Source organism: Emydura macquarii, unplaced genomic scaffold (assembly GCF_026122565.2).
Source record: "Emydura macquarii macquarii isolate MOO-44397 ecotype Brisbane River unplaced genomic scaffold, CSIRO-AGI_Emac_v2 contig_3348, whole genome shotgun sequence".
Lineage (NCBI taxonomy): Eukaryota > Metazoa > Chordata > Testudines > Chelidae > Emydura > Emydura macquarii.
The window spans coordinates 5508973-5525111 of NW_027133485.1; the positions used below are offsets into that span (position 1 = coordinate 5508973).

A 16139-nucleotide genomic window follows, 5' to 3' on the forward strand; every position below is an offset into this window, starting at 1 on the left:
ACACAGTGAGTCAGTAGCAGAGCTGGGCATAGAAACCAGGAGTCCTCACTTTTACTCCATCCCTGGCCGTTACGGTGACCCACAAAGGGCAGAAAAACCATTGAATTTCTTTCCTTTTTTCTGGGCCCTGACAAGGGTGGTTTGTTTCTCAACCAAAAGAAGCTAGACGCTCCATCGCTTTTTTACATTGGACATTCAGGTCTTGCCTACCCTGACTTTCTAGGAAGACTCTATGGAGAACTAATCGTTTCTGACATCACAAGGACCAAGCAAGTCCATCAGGTTTCACACAGAGGGGAAGTGATTTTCATCCAGACTCTTTAAAAGCAACTCATGCTTGGTGGCGGTGTGTTTTCTGTTGGCGGTGACAGCGGTTTGGTTTTGTCTTTTAACGCATCTACCTCCTGTGCCTGTCAAACACAGGGGAGGAATAGTCTGGGTGTTAAAAAAGAAAAACAACAAACAAAACACACACACACACCCCCGCTGCCAACACACCATCTGAAATGAGACACACTGCGAGGGCACCTGAAAGCGTTCACACGCTCTTTACAAGGATGAAGGCCGTCGGGAGGGAATGTCATGGCAGGAATTCTCTCTGCACAGCCACAGAGCTAGAGAACGGGTGCCCACAGACAGAGTTAAACTTTGCCTGACAGCAGGATTAAGTGTTATCCCACAGTAGCAGGAGATATTATAGATAAGACATGCCCCCCCCCACAGTTCAGCGCTCTGATCTTCCAGGTCAGATGGTCAGTGATTTTCTTTCCTTTCGAAGGTAGGTGTTTTGCAGGTGAGGCTGCGAGGTCCTGGAGTGATATTTAAGAGTGCGGTGGTCAATAGCAATGCAGTTTTCCTTCTCACCAACAGTCCTGCGGAAAAGGTCATTCCCTTGAATAGCTTCAGAGTTTATTGACTGGGGCCTGAAACAGCAAAATAATTGAATGGGCCTAATAAAATGAATCGCTGCAGACAAGGGAAGCGGCAGAACTCCAAGCGTTCAGGGAGACAGAGTTACATGCACGGCAGCCGCTGTTTCTCACCCTAGTGAGTAGCTTGTGCCGGGTGCCAGTCGCCCTTGGCCCAGTCCAGACTGGAAGTACTTCCCCTGGATCAGTAAAGGTTTTATTACAGTAGCGCCTCGAGGTCACAGCTGGTCTTGAGGCCCCATTGTGCCAGGTGCTGTGGGTAACACAGACAGTCCCTGCCCCGACGGGACCACACTCTAAATAGACAGGACAAAAGGCAGGAACAATGAGAAAGGACTTGCCCATTGTCACACAGCAGGTCAGTAATACAGCCCGGTTTCTCCTAGCTCCCAGGCCCGTGCTTTAGCTGCCAGACCGCACGGCATCTCCGTTTGTGGTGGACGTAGAGGAGCGAAGCCTAGGGCTCCGTCAAAGAGCACCGGAGACCCATGGCAGTGAGTGCCTGAGGAATTGCCAAGGGAACGGAGACCACCCCCCAGATCCTGAGTTTTACACGCCAGAACCGCTGTTGAGCCCAGAACTCTGAGCTGATCCTGTTCCTAGGAGATTAAGCCAGGAAAAGAGGGCTCTGCACACGCAGGTAAGCCAGGGCCTTCAGAGTCAACTTCCACGGGATCAACAGCTGGGGAGAAATCTGCCTTCTGCGTATCCTGTGCCAACGCGGCTTTCCCCAGGCTGCTCCTTTGAGGAGGCCCCCCAAACCCAGGCTCCAGGAGGTTTATTATGTCACACCAAGGCAGTTTGCACTGTTTCCTCACGGCCCCTGTCTGCATCATGAAAATGGCTGTTGCCGGGCGTTCCTTGAACCCATATTGGCTGCCCCCACAGAAACACTCCGGTCCCAATGGGCCAGGGAAGCAGAAGACCCTTTGCCCTCCAGGTCAGGGTCGAGGTGCATTGGGAGAAAGCAAACGTGCAATATTGTTTCGAGCAGGAGGCTGGATGCCAGGACTCCTGGGTTCTATGCCCGCACCCCCGTTGCCGACTCACTGCACAATCTTGGGCCGGTTGCGTCCTCCTTTCTTTGCCTCAGTTTCCCCACCTGTAAAATGGGGGATAAAATCCTGACCTTTATCCCCAGATTCTTGTATTGTAAACATTCCTGAGAGATCTTTGCTACGGCGGAAGGGCAAACCATAAATCTAATCAGCAGCCCGCTTGCCCCCCCTTCTCTACTCTGGGGAATTTGAGATGTTAGATGCAGCACATCTGTACTAAGGTGACCAGAGGTCCCGATTGTATAGGGGCACTCCCGATATTCAGGGCTTTTTCCTGTATAGGTGCCCCTGACCCCCACCCCTCCATCCCAATTTCTCACACTTGCTATCTGCTCACCCTAATCTGCGCTCACAGCCTGTTGCTTTTTTAAAAATGTATATATGCGTCTCTCTCTGTGCACACGCCCCACATAATTGTTGCTTTTCATCTTTTGATGGTTGTTAATTCCTGACTCCCCCAGTTGCTGTGTTACGCTGACTGTTGCTCTTAATTTGCCTCTCTAGCTGCAGGTGCTAGATGTATTATTAAGTTTTAATGTGGCGTGCTAGAGACCCGCGCGTTTGTTTTCCTTGTTACTGATGGATATTTAATTGACGAGTTGTTGCCGGGGTGGTTGAGCCATTCAGCAGGAAGCCAATGCAAATACGATTTTGCATTTCTCTGCCGGCTCAGTGGCTGCCAAATATTTTAAACAAACAAACATGATTGCGGCCAGAGGTCCCCGAGAGATTCAGACTCCCCTCCACGGGTTTACAAACACACGCGGCACGCCCGTGGAGGGGCTGCCTCTCCAGTCGCCGGGTGACTAATGAAGATCACCCCGGTGCTCAAAGCAGTTCACAGCCGTTCATGGTTAAGTCATTTAAACAGGTGAGATAACCGAGGCACAGAGGTGAAGTGATTTCACCAAAATCGCTCATGGCAAAAGCTGGGACTAGAACCCAGGAATCCGAACTCCTCTTACACTACCCACTAAGCAACATTCCCTTTCAAAGCCAGGAACAGAACCCAAGAGTTCTGGCTCTCCGGCCCCTGTTCATACCACACGATTCCCAGCTGAAGGCTGGGAAAAATTGCAATAGCTGTGAATTAAAATGGCTATTATCTTAACCCTTTGCATGCTGCAGCCGAGTCCTCACTCAGGGGCTACGAAGTGACGACATGACAGCTGGCTTCTTTTTCTCAGCTCATCCTCAACCACGCGCTTCAAAAAGGGGATTCAAAGCAAGCTCAGGCTCTCCTGGATGCTGTGTCCTAGCTAGCTATGAAATGGGGACAATTTACTTCGTGTGTGCTGTGCTTTTAAATTTCCAAGAACTCCAGCAGACTGCAGAGACAGCCGCCCTTTTGGTCTCACAGCAGCGGCAGCATGTTACAGAGGAGTGGCACGCACTGTGCTCTCTCCTGCTATCACGACCAGGGCTTGCGTGCTCAGAGCAGGAGTCAGCCAAGGGTCATAATCAGAGTCAGGACTTAAGCCAATGGTCAGAGCCTGAGTTGGAATCAGAGACCAAGGTCAGGGATCAGGAGCTAGGCAGAGAAGCTGGAATCAGGAACAAGTCAGGAAAGCAGAGCTCAGATTCAGAAGAGACAGCAGAGTCCAACATTGCAGCCAGCCAGGAATTCATCCATTGCATGGAGAACTTCCAGTGGCTCCTTCTGGCTTAAATAGCCCAGCCAGACCAATTGGTGGGTCTAGGAGCTCCTCCAATCAGGACTCCTCTGATGGGACTAGGAGTCCCTTTGCCACTGCACCCACCAGTTGCAAACAAGCTGCCAAATGGTGGCCAGGATGCAAAGGCCACTTGCCGAGCTGGGTTCAAGACCTGTGGTTCCTCACACCTGGGGACTTTACTTCTGTTCTTTCTTGTTGTCGATTTCCCTTAACCTAAAATACCAGGCTGGGATTTTCAAAGGCGCACAAGGGAGTTCGCAGCCCAAGTTCCTACCGAATTGGAGACTCCTTTGCAAATCCAAGGGCAAGCCATTGCAAGACCTGGGTGCATTGAAAACCAACGGGCACCTGCCTATTTAACATCAGCTGCTTCTGCCACCGAGTCACCTGAGGCTGCTGTACCCTGGCCCCCTGCACGCATTCAGCCATCACCCCTGCCCCCGAGTTCTTCTCTCAACATCCTGCCCTCAGGAGCTTTGCGGAGCGAAACTCGCTGGGTCGTTTGTTTTAATTAGTTCCACCTAATTGGCTGCGCTCCTGGCGGGGGCGAGATGATGCGGCGGGATCAATATGCTGCTTGCTCATCTTGACACCATTGATCAGGCCCTCTTTGTGGCTGCCGCTCACCGCGCAGCTCAGAGGAGGGTGTTAGCAGCGGAAGGATTCACAGGGGTCTGAGACGCACTGAGCAGCACCACTCCGCGGAGATGCTCTCCTTCTTAGGAGCACTTCCCGTACTATTCCTGCGTTCACCCACAGCCCATGTACGGCACCGGGCCTGCCAGTGCCTCCTTCCCAGCTAACTAAGCCCCATGCCAGCCCTTTTTATCCCTGCTTGACAGGTGACGAGACGGGTGAAGTGACTTGCCCAAGATCACGCCGAGAGTGAGGGGGATCCATCACCAGGCTTTGCTTTCAGAAACCCGCTGTCTCGTAGATCTCAGGAGCAGTCGATAGGCCTGTTATTCCCCAGGCGCTGCCAGCCTTCAAATACCCCCCACGAGGGGAGCGAAAGGAGAGAGAGCCCAGCCTCGGGAGCTGGATCTCCGGGCGCCGAGCGTGCAAAGGGGGATGGGCTCACGCTCCCATCCGCGTTCCGGTGTCTCTGGATCTCCAGCCCCGGCCCCCATTCCCACACACCGAGGCCCTCTCTGGTCACCCCCCTCCCACGTTACCCCATCGGTGCCAACAGCTGCGGTCCAGTTTGGGCCTGTGCTTCACAGAACCTCCTGCCTGGCCCAGGGTTACCCTGCCGTGCTCAGGCTCTGCTAACACGTCACCCCCACTCACCCACCTACAAATGGCTGGGCCCAGTTAGTGGGGCGGGAGGGGGGTGAAGTTCACAGCCAACGAGAGAGAGCTCTGCCCATGCAGAAGCCCCGAGCGTTCGCCCTCCATCCGAGAAGCCCAGCTGGAAGGCTCTGCCAATACCCTGGCATCTGGCCACAGGTTTCTTTACCGGCCCCCGGCCCATTCCTGGCACCTCGTGGCAATCAAAAGACTCTCACCCAACATTGCAGACACTCGCCCCTTCTTGACCTGTTTACCACTGAACATGCATCCTCTTGAGCCCGGGCATCCGTGAGTGTGAACCAGCCAACGTTGGCACGCTTGCTGCCCGTGCCCACGTACCCGGGGGCGTGAGCCCATCCAAATCAGCACGCTCGCCGCCCGTGCACACGTACCCGGGGGCGTGAGCCCATCCAAATCAGCACGCTCGCCGCCCGTGCACACGCTCCGGGGGGCGTGAGCCCATCCAAATCAGCACGCTCGCCGCCCGTGCCCACGTACCCGGGGGGCGTGAGCCCATCCAAATCAGCACGCTCGCCGCCCGGGCCCACGCACAGAAACGGGGCAGGAGAGGCAGTGAACGGCGTTGAAGCCAAAAGCAAAAAAAAATCCCCAGCAGTCAATCCGAGGGGGGGCCCGTGTGCAGGGATCCCTCTCCCACTCCCGGCCTCTGCCCTTCTCCGTGCCCTGCGGAGAACACCACCTGTCATTCTGCTGCTTCCATGTGCTCTGCCCCCCCCCCGCCCGCCCCGCTAGATGAATATTCATGTGTTTGTCAGCGCAGGGTTTCGGGGCCTCTCTGACGGGCACCCACTCCATTAACTAGTCATGGAATGCACCAGGCTAAGGACGAATTACTTTGGCAGATCACAAGCTTAGCAAGGGGAGATTGCAAGCATTGCGCCGGTGAACGTGGCTCGACAGTAAACCATCCGGCAGCCTCGTTTCACCCCCAAACGGCCACCCTCTTCCCTCGCCTTCCTCTGGCCTGGGTCTACGGCCAAGGGGAACCAGGACAGACACAGATGCGACCAGAGATGCTGGGGAAAGGGGGACAGGAATGAGCACCTTTCCCAGTGCAGAGGTGGGTCGTGGATAGACAGGGCTTTCCCCTAGGGGGACCTGGCGAGCCCAGGGTACGCTCCCTGGAGAGAAGCATGGAGGATGCCCCTTCTCGTTCACGGAGAGATTGCCTTATTCCCTGCTGACCATATGTAGGGGCCCGTCCCAGCTCCCCCTCGGCATCCTCATCAGCCAGCTGCCAAAGGGGAGCATGCCCTCCTTCCTTGTGCCTCCTGCCCACCTGAAGTCAATGGGAGTTTGGTCATTGCTTGCACCGGGAGCAGGATCTGGCTCGCACGCCGGAAGATCAGATGGGCCACATCATCTGCCCAGAGCATCCGCTGAACATCTGCCGGGGGCCAGAAGGACAGTCCCCAGTGCCCCCCCATTGCCAGGACATCAGGCTTTGCACGGGTGGCCACAGGCACCGCTGGTGGGGATGGCGGAGCCGTCCTCTGATGCGTCAGAAGCCAGCACCGCTGGGGACAAGATGCCCGGCCGGAGGGTCTAACAGCCTCGGACAGGTTAACTCCTAGGAGTCGAGGGTAAAGGAGAATCCCTTAGGTCTCTCCATCCCATTCACCTGATTCGCAGCCCCCCTCCATCCATTTCCTCCCCCACCCCCCAGATCCAACGAGCAATGCTTCCTTGAGCCTGCCCAGACTGGAATTCCCCAGCCCTGCTCTGCCGGCCCCCTCACACAGGTGTGTGTTAAGGCCATAAAACCGCAGCCCTACCCGTGCCAAAATCCATCAGGAGATTGCTGTGCTCCATTGCGAGAGACAGGAAAACAACAACGACATTCTCCTGGCTCCAAGTTCAGCTGTATTTTGCAGGGGAGCAGGACGGGAGCATGGTCTATGGGGTATGAGGCGGGAGGGTCTGAAAATCAGGACTCTTGGGTCCTATCCCCAGTTCTGCCACCGCCTCGCTACGTGACCTTGGGCGAGAGGCTCCGGCTTCTCTTGCATGTCAATGATACTTAGCCAGGCGTGTTGGGAGGCCTAATTAATGCTTGCAAAGTGTTTGGAGAGCTTCTGCTGACAGGTTGAGAAGTGCAAACAAAGAATTATTGTTAAAACAATGCAGCCCTCTTCCGGGAAGCCCTGGGGGGGCTGGGGGGGAGTCGCAGACCTGTTCAGAGAACAACTCAGCTGCGGTAACACGGCTCCTCCTTCTAAAAGGTGACTCCTTCAGAAGGAGAAGTGACACTGAACCTGGGTGACAAAGAGGACATCACAGCTAGTGTTAGCAGCGTGATGAACATGGTGTGTCTGACACCTCTGCCCTCTCCCGGTTGGGTTCAGAATTACTCCACCTCCGGGTCACAGGACCTATACTAACGCCACCTAACGGAGACTCCTTTAGCTCAGAGGCCTGGTCTATTTGAAGTTATCCTTTTTTCTCTCTGCCACAAAGTCCTGAACAGCCTCCATCTGCAGAACACGAACAGCCTCGAAGTCAGGAATTTGTTACCATGGCCTAGATATTTCCAAAGCTGCTGGCACTCCAGGCGGCAGCAACTTTTCCACAGTACCTCTCACCCAAGAGGTAAGTCGATGCCCCAGGCAGGGAAACTGAGGCACAGAGAGATGGAGTTATTTGGCCAAAGTCACACAGCAGGTCAGTGGAAGAGACAGAACACAGGAGTCCCCTGCTTTCAACCAGCAGATCACTCTGTCCATTTGGAGCACCGGGATAGGGATAGCACATACCCTTGTGTCACATCTCACCTTCTCGCCCACCTCCAGCATCACTCGCTCCAGCTGGAACGCCCAAAACGCAGTAACAAGACTGCCCGGGCGTGTGATGTTTTATATGCGTGCACAAAACCAGTGGTTCAATAACGACCCGACCCGAATACATCTGCTACCTTTGTCTTAAACACAACTCAAGGTCCTTGGAATTCCATTAACAAGAGTAGCCAAGATCATTAAATATCAGTTAATGATAGAGGAGGGGTGATAAAACCATCTGCTGGCTACATTTTCTCCTCATTCACCTTCGTTTCCTGCCCCCTCTCAGAAGCCTGTTTCACACGGGGTTTCTGTAGGGATGAAACGAAAGAGATTGGAAAAGAAAAAGAGCGACGCACAACAGGATCATGCCACAGTTTGTGCCGAGGTTTTAAATAAATAAATAAAACCACCAGACTGCATTGTCCTAATTCCCTCCCGCAGCTTGTAAATATTCCTCAGCTACACCTTGGAGCTCGCTCACAAGTAACCATATGCACACACACACACACGCGTCACTGTGTATGTACACAGGCATGCACTGTGCGTCAGTATGCACGTGTGCCCGGGGCGCATCCATTTGGTGTGCATGCCATGGGGTCGTGTGTCTGGATGCAGGTGCCTGTCATGGTGTGACGCTGCACTCCCGTGCACGCGTCGCATGTGTGTGTCACTGTGAACACAAGTCTCTGCTTTTGTGACAGTGCGCGGGTGTAAGCAAGCGTGCGCCGGTGGCGGATGCACACGTGCACAGCGTGTCGGCCTGCACATGAGTGTGCATGTGTGTCCGTGTGCGCCTTCGGGATGGCGTGCAGGTGTCGAGATGCGCTCCCGGGCGTGTGACTGCCGCTGATAAAGATCTCCGAGCAGGTGCACCAGGCCTGACAAAGAGCACAGAGGGACACTGGCCCCAGCCACCCTGCTGCAGTTCAGTCTCAGTCATTAAGGAGCTAGCTGACCTGCCCCAGTTCCTCCATCTAGTGATCTGTTCATTACACCAAATAGAATAGCCCAGCCTTTACATGGAGCTGTGCCGGCAGATCTACCACTGTCGCCGCTGCCTGGGGTTAAATCAAAAGGCCTGAACGGAAGTCGATTCCCGCACCAGGGAGCAGAGCTACCGAGACCTTTATGGCAACTTCAGCCCATTAATCAGAGGGAGAGAAGCCAGCAATAGGCAGCTGCACATGGGGTCATTAACAGCTCCAACCCACCAAGGGCCGAGCACCAGTTCAGAGAGTGGAGAAGCTGCTCAGAGCCGTACAGGCTGGGGGGGACTCTGCCCCAAAGCAGCGGGGAAGGGAGGGGCTCGGCCTGTGGACGGATCACCCCACTGGGGAGGAACACCTCCTTGCCATCAGCATGTACGGCCCTTTGGACATTCTGTGGAGCCAGTCAGGGGCACCCGCGGAAACATTTCCCGTGGTTGAGGAGCAGGCTGCGCCGCACAACCAAACCGCTCTCCCTTTAACTTAGCAAAGCGCCTGGCCCATGTGCTGGGTCATCTCACGCTAGGCAAAACCACCCAGGGCTCCCTCCGCCCCTCCTGCAGGCAGACACGCCCCACGGCTCCCGGGAGCAGGTCCGGAGGCTGTCGCTGAGCAGGCAGAGCAGAGGGGACATGGGCTGTGGGGAGAGGCCAGGCAGGCCCCCAGCGGGAGAGCCCTGGTGCAGGAGCTCGGGTTTAGATCTGCATCCTCCGCCATCAGTGAGGGCAAAGCTGAGAGGGGCGGCCAGCCCCATTGCTCCTCGCTGCTGCTGGTGGGCAGCCCCTGCACCGGTACCTGACTCACACCAGCTGGAGCTCAGGCTGCTGCCCATTGCCACCGTGAAATGGGCCCTCGGCGCATGCCCAGGTTGCCTATGCCACAATCCAGTCCTGGCAATGGTCTGTGCCATGCGCAAGGTGCATATGGCTGGAGGCCTTCCCACTGCCTTCACTTTCCACACCTGGGCACGAGCAGCCAAAGCCCCCAGGGCGCGAAATGAGCCATGGTCCCGATTCTGTCTCCAGAGCAGGGCCCGCCTCGGCGGAATCTCTTTGCCCTTTGGAAATCTTCCCAAAGAGCAGATTCAATTGGGGCCAGCAAATACCAGGCAGGCCCAGCAGGAGGCGCTATGGCCGGGCCTGGCACCTGCACAGACCAACACGGCGAGATCCCCCAGGGCGGGGTCCGGGGCTGGATTGCAGCTGTGCCGGAGACCAGCGCGGAGAGTTTATACCATGCACTTTCGGGAGTGCAGGTCACGCAGGCCGGGTACAAGGGGTCCCTTGCCCCGAACACAATGCCCTGGATTTAATTCTCCCCAAGGCCCTCAGTCTAGTTCTTTGACCTCTAGAGACCATCCACCAGGCATCCCAGTTTACCTGGCCCCTCGGGTGACAGCCTGGGGACAGTTATGCCGTACAACTCTCTACTACAGGCATTGCCGGGCTCTGCTCCCCCAGGACCGCCCTCGAGTCACAGGGCCTGAGCTATCGAGTCACAGGCCCCGGCTATCTGCTCCCACCGCTGCGACCCCGCTCTGACACGTGGCAGGCAAACATTCTGGGTGCTTGCAGTCGGAAATGTCATCTGTCCTTCAACTGCCTCAGAACAGTTTCCGTGCATCCTCCCTGCACAGCTCCCCTCTGACGCCCCGTCCCCATTTTCCCTTTCAACGTGTTTTCCTAAAATAAGGATTTGGAAAGCAGAGACCCCTCTGCTCCCCCAACACACCCCACACACCCCACACACCCCACACACACACACGAATTCGTGGCAGCTGGCTACAGAATCCAGTGCAAGCAAACACCCAGAGGCAGAACTCAGCACAAGTTCTGTGCAGTCCCCCTGGACGTCGACGGCGGCACAGAGCATTTGATTGCAGCGCCAGGGCCAGCTTCAGGCTGCGGGGGCTGCAGCATGGTTATTCTCAGGGGCCCTCTTCTTTCTCACCCTGATCAATATGCCCAGACCCCCAAAGTCCCATGTGAAATGTAGGACTGTGCCATGAATGGCTGGGACTCCAGCAACCAGAGTCTCCACCCAGCTTCACAGGTCACAAAAGTCAGCCCGTGGCCTATCGCAGACTCAGAGCACTACCCATTCCCAGACTGGAGCCTCTCCCACCTACTCCAGAGTCCAGAGAGCACCTGCCTGTGCCCCCGTTGACATCCTAGGGATGTGCCCATCCACCCATGAACAGAGCGAGAGCCCTGATGCTTCCTGCCTGGCCTCCCCCTAGAAACCGGTTTTCCCTGGCTCACCTGTCCTGGGCCCCACCTCCCTAAGTTCCTAGGCCACTGTGATGCTGACTTCCCAGCAGCCTTTGCAGAGACACGTGCTCCCACCGCCCATTGTTTCGCTCGCCTGTTCATATCCCACCAAACCCGTTCATATCCCATTCATATCCCACTCAGTGTGGCCGTGGGGAACGTGCCGTTGACACCCTCCTGCCAGGCAGCAGCAAAAAGGGCTGGGTTCAATTTTCTAGGAGTTCCTTCTGAAAACTGAAATCACACCGGCTCCAGAGCCCCACCCAGAACCCTGAGAAAACGTATATACCCCCTTGGTGCCCTTGACAGCATCGGATCCAGAGATTTAAAACAAAACAACACACACCTAGACTGCGGGAAGAGGAAGAAAAATGGGGGGGGAAACAGAATAAATTGGAATTGTTGGAAAGCCAACAATTAACACATTATCAATACATATTAGGTAAGACTCTAATACAGTCTAACTGCTTCCCTCCCCCACTCACGGTTTGTTGTCCTGGGTTGGAGGAGACTAAACTTGTGTTGTCCTGGGTTGGAGGAGACTAGAATTGTGAAGATCCTCTCCAGCTTTGGGCCTCTGCTCCAGTGATTTCAGCTTTAATTGCTGGGGAAGAAAACCTGCATCAGCATACTGGGCTGCTGCTCTCTGCATCTTCAGCCCCAACAGCCTCCAGCACCACTGCTTGACTCAGTACCACCAGCTGTCTCAAAACATACCTGCACAAAAAAGGTTTTTGGAAATGAACCACTAGAATACACAACTCTAAACACAATCATTACTACCAGAAACACACCCACAGCAGAACACAAAAATTTCTTGTTTTTTCTGTCTTTAGCATCAGAGCCAGGCTTTCTAACCCAACTGTGTCTAACTGTGATATTGCTCATGGAGACCCCTCACCCCTGGCATAGTTGGTGCATTTCTCTTGTCCTTTCTATTTCCCAACTGGGATCACAGCATTTTATTGTCCCCAAATTCAAAACCTACCTGTATTTTAAGCAAAATGCCCCCAAATTGTCATATAAGTGAAATGCAAATGAGGCCTGGCCCAGTCAGTCATTCCCATTGCTCACCAACATATGGCAACAGAGTTCCCTCCCCTGTGAAGCCCACTGTCCAGCTTGAGTTCTCAAGCATCTCTGTGCGCTCTTCTCCCTGCTCACCAGCAGGTGTCAATAGTGAGCTCTCTGCTCCCTAGGGCTTCAGGCCGTGGGTTTGACACATTTTCTCTGTCCCAGCTCCACCCCAACCCACACCACTTGTTGCAAGTGGTTGCACCTCAATTCATTCCCACCCATTCCAGTCTTCCTGCAGTAACTGCGTCATCATGCGGAGAGCTCGCTGCTCGCAAGGAAGGGGCGCTGCATCCCCTCCTGCCTAATTGCCCTTAAAAATAAGCTTCCTCCTCTCCGCTCGGGAAATCAATGTGATTTAATGAGAAGCTTCGCAGCTGAGTACAAGGAATCTTCATTAGAAACCAGAGGGCAGACCAGTCCGAGAGGAGCTAAACAGAAGGAGGAGGGCCAGTTTCAAGGAGCCCCGGTGAGAACCATACCATTGGGATTCCCAGTTTAGTAGCCCTCACAGACTCCCCACCAAGGCCTCCCATTTCCTGATCCTGCAGAAGGTGCACAACTACCTTGGCTGATCAATTTCGAGCCATCGGTGGCATTTAGCTGCTCCCCGCCACCAGAGTGTATTTATCCTCACCACACCCGTGAGGTAGCACATGCCTGTTATTGGACAGATGGGGAACGGAGGCACGGATCAGCCCCTGACTCCCATTCAAATCAATGGGAGTTAGGCACCTAAAACAGAGAGATTAAGGATGTCAATGGAAGTTAGGAGCCTGAATACCAATGAAGATCTGGGCCACAGTGATTTGCCCAAAGTCACAGAGGCAATCCGTGAGAGAGGAAGGAACTGAATCCTGGTCTCCTGAATTAGAAGCAGCCCCCCTAACCCTGGACCATCCATCCTTCCTCAATGCCTTAGTTTCATCCTTCGGCACATTTGCCGTTAGTGCCAAGCATTCAGCTCCCCCGGGACAAAGGGGGGGAAGTTTTTCATCAAGGGGCTTCTCAGACCTTGCATCCAAGAGCTGGGTGCAGCCATGACAGTTACCGTAGAGAGGCTGACAGACGAAGGGCCCCCAGCTCGCTGCATCTGAGGCTCCATCAGACCCAGAGTGCAGCAAATCTTCAGGACCCGGCACCCAGGGGTCCCCTTGCTCCTGGTTCTAACCAAATGGGTTTATTCATTAGCTGCGACCGAGCCAAGGAAGAGGGCTGGCTGAGCAAGGCGACGAGCTGTTGAGTGATATGGCCCATAGAGGTCTTGATGGCAGGCCCTGGAATTAACTTGGAGGCAAATGATGCTTTGCACTGCTTTTCCCTCCCAAGTTGCGCCTTTACAGGGCTCCTTCCTCTGGGCAAAATGCCCACGGAGAAGGGCCCAGAGTAAGGGCTTGAGGATTGTAGGAGATGGGTTAAAACGGTGGGTGTACCCCTTTCCAGCGCTCACTGGCCAGTCTCTTGGGCACGAGGATGGAGGGAACAGCCTCTCCTCGCTGCCAGACTGCTTGTGGACGGGACAATTCACGGAAAGCTGATGCTGAATGGAGGCACGTCCGCGATGCCTCGCGCCTACAGAGGCCTAGGTGACGACTGATTTGCACCCTCGCTTCCATCACATCAAAGGCTAAAAACTTAATTCCAAGGCACCTTTGTGCAGCCGCCTGTGCAAAGAACACATTGTTAGAAGGCCAGCAGCGGGTCACACTCCGCTCGCTGTCCTCCTCTCCCTCTAATTGCTTCGTTAGGGTTATTGGCGAGGTAACTGCAGTTTAATTATCTGCCCAACAAACATCTTTGGAAAGTACCATCCAGAAGGAGCCACTTGTGCCTAGAAATGATAAACCTGCAGCTGGTGCTCTCTCCTCTCCCATTACCCCCTGCCTCCCCCGCTGGACTTAGTCTCATCCCAGCCCTCTGCATGGCCATTGCTCCAGGCCTTTTATCACCCCAGCCCTGTCTCACTCCTTCTTTCACTGCCTGTTTTCTCAGGCTCTTTTCTTCCAGCTCCCTTTGTCTCCCTCACCGCCCACGCCCCCCTCCCACCTCTCAGCTGTCATCGGGGAACAAGCAATGCCCTCTGCAAGCCGCAGTCCCTGGCAGGTTCAAGGTGGGTAAGACGACAGATTTGGCTACTGGAAGTGACCAGCAAAGGGATCCGTTTGCTACTGCTGTAAGCGGTAACGTCATCAACGGACGTGGGCTCTCCCTCGCCAGCAAAGGGCTTTGCTAAAATTGAGGCATGGTGGGTGGTATATGAAAAAGGCCTTAATGTTCTTGTTTTCAGAAAGGAGACTGAGGGGACACAGGGTCCCACTTGGGTCTGTGTCATAATCCAAGCAGTTACCATCCAGTTTAGGTTTCCCTAGTTGTGCAGGAGACCTCCGGAAGGCCCCAGGGATGCTCTCGCTGAATAGGAGGTCCAATGGGGTTGGATCTGTAATAAAAGCTTCCTTTCTCCAAAGCGTTTGTTGGGCGTTGGAATTAAATTAGACCGCCTCAAAAAGCGACTTTTTAAAAAACAGTTGACAGAAATTTCTTCCGCTCTCAACGGCCGGGCATGTCTCTAGCGATGTCCTCACTTCGCCAGAATCTTCCAGCTTAGACAAGACCTGAACGTCTAATGTAAAAAGCAAGGAGAAAAAGGGGAGGAAAAGGTGGGGGAAAAAATCCAACCTTTCAGGCCTACTTTATTCACCCTGAAAAGACAGACCAATGAAAGGGCAGAAGGTTCACGGGGTTTTAAGTTGTATTTCCTCTTTGCAGGTCACCTTTAAAACCTAGCACTTTTGGCTGGGTGTCCAGTGTCCTTTGCATCGGGAATTCCAGCCAAGGCCGTAGCTCCCGAATACAGACCCTGGGCAGGACATTGCTAACAGTAGGGTGGACTGGATGAAATAGGGGGTTATAAGCAGAAAAGTCCTAACCTTGCAGGGCCCTGAAGGTGCTAGGTGTGCATCTTTCCCTTCCCTCGTTTTCCAGCCCAGCATTTTTAAAGGAGGCAGCAAACGCCTGATGCTCTGTGTGAGAGGCAGAAATCCCTGGAGTGAGGAAAAGTGCAGCAGAGAAACACTTGAAGGAAAGGACAAGAGGTTGCCGCAGACTATAGAACGGGGTGTTTAAAATCGTTCTAGAAATCCAGCAAAAGCCCCATTCACCAGCCCGCCCGCCTGAAGGCAGAGGGAAGGTGGGAGGCTGCAATGACTACTTTTCATTTTTTAATCAGGAGTCTCAGAGCTAATGGGGAAGCATCTTTTTTAAAAAAAATCACATGGCAAAGAGCAAAGTCAGGTGCATCTCCCCCGGGAGGGGGTGAGGGGTCTTAGCTCCTGCCTGACTGCGAGAAGTGAGGGCTTTCCCTACCAATCAGCCGATCCCTTTGCTACCTGAAGTCAGGGCCTTCTCCCGCTCCTCTAGGAGCTGCGGGCAAGAATGCCCTGCTGCCGTCAGTTCAACCCTGGGCGGCTGAGCAAGGACTGGCGCCGGAAAGCCTCCCGACCGCAAACCGCCCTAGGTCAGAGGGAGCACGGTCTAGTGGGGAAAGCACAAGATGGCAAGCTCTTCGGTGCGGGCACCGGTTCCTACTCTGTGTCCATACAGCACCTAGCACAATAGGACCCTGATCTTGGCTGGCCGTTAGGCATTACCGTCAGAAACGTGACTCAGGGTTTGGAAACCTGCATCTGAGCCCCAACTCTGCCCGAGACCCCCTGAACAAGTCACTTCCCCCATCTGTTGGGAGGCCCCCAGACACGACTCTGCACGCCCATCCAGAGTCAGGGGGAGGGTGGCAAAGAGAGCAGGATTGAGCCCCCCATTTGTTAAAAGCACCCAAGCCCTTGAAGTTCCCCCTCCAGAGTTAGAGCAGGTGCAGAGCAGGTTGTGAAGGGGGCGAGGGAGAACCGAGGAGTTACAGGGGGTTTCCAGGCAGAAACTTTTAGCTCTGTTGTACCCATGGTTATGAGGAGCCCTGAGGAAACCTCTCTGATCCCAGGGGCTGGCATGATGGGATGGAAGTCACCCCCTGACCCCTTCACACCAGCTACCCTGGAGAC

At 54.6% G+C, this 16139-nt stretch overlaps 1 long non-coding RNA gene across 2 annotated transcripts; it reads right to left on the minus strand.

Moving 5' to 3' along the window:
• Positions 1-315: 315 nt before the first annotated feature.
• Positions 316-11716, minus strand: LOC137143859 (uncharacterized). Of its 2 annotated transcripts, XR_010917284.1 has the most exons (3): positions 11496-11716; positions 1044-2031; positions 316-923 (listed from the first exon to the last, which is right to left on the minus strand). It is a non-coding gene; the product is annotated as an uncharacterized lncRNA (long non-coding RNA). The 2 variants fall into 2 exon arrangements; XR_010917283.1 differs by having other exon boundaries at positions 316-2031.
• Positions 11717-16139: the final 4423 nt, after the last annotated feature.